The following is a 980-nucleotide window of genomic DNA, read 5'->3' as shown; positions in this document are numbered from 1 at the left end:
TTCCTTCAGTAGGTGCACTAAGATTCCCTGAGCTTATTAATGGCACAAACTCCTTCAAAATGCCTCAAATGTCTCTGAAACCTCTACTACTGTCTCCATCACATATGTGACATAAACAAATTACTGTTCATTTGCTCAAAATGAGCACTGCATCCCCAATCTAGGCCTTCTCCCATGGATGGCTCTGGGCTACCTGAAACTTCTCTTCAGCATCTCAGCCTTTATAAGTCACCAAATGCTTCTGAAAACACCTTCATTGAATTCAAAAGGTTCCTTACAGCAGAAATAGGCTTTTGTTTCACCTCAAACAGATGAACCTAGCCCAACAAAACTCAATCACTGAAATGGCCCTGGTGGCCCTGAAAGCTTCCCTGAAGCTAAATAGTGAGAAGAATGCCTCAACAGAAAAAACAAGCTGTAGAAATGAATTCAGAATGCTGAAAAACTTTAGGAATGACCTTCGTTCCACTTTCAATGGCTGCACACATCCCAATGCAGCTCCCAAACTGATTTGGCTCTAGTGGCTCCTGGAACTTCCACGAAGCAAAAACACCTGCAAATGACCTCAGATGGCTGTGAAACCTATGCCAATGGCTTCAGAAGGTCGAAGAGACCCAAAATAAAATAAAAAATTCGTCCAAAAAAGGACTTTCCTAGCCAAAGTTATGGCTCATCGAAGATTTCCTCCAGTTTGGCCTTGAATCACTCCAGCTAAATGTAGTGGAAGTTCAGTTAGCTCCGCCAACTATGGCGAGACCGCCCAAATTTGGCGCTCCGCAAAATTTTCCGCCATGCTAACTGGCTGTTACGGTTGGCTTAACTGTAGTTGGAGTAATTGCATGTGATCACATTTTAGGCTGGGAGTTTGTTATTGGATTTCGTGCCAGAGGTTTCGGTTAACGGGTAGTTATCTTAACTCCGCTTTGTTATACCATGTGAACACGTCCCACACATTAAATGGAAGACCGTTGGAATCACGG

This window comes from Pinus tabuliformis, chromosome 4_1 (genome assembly GCF_031772625.1).
Source record: "Pinus tabuliformis cultivar Carrire ecotype Pingquan chromosome 4_1, CPIR1, whole genome shotgun sequence".
NCBI lineage: Eukaryota > Viridiplantae > Streptophyta > Pinopsida > Pinales > Pinaceae > Pinus > Pinus tabuliformis.
This window is presented reverse-complemented; position numbering follows the sequence as displayed.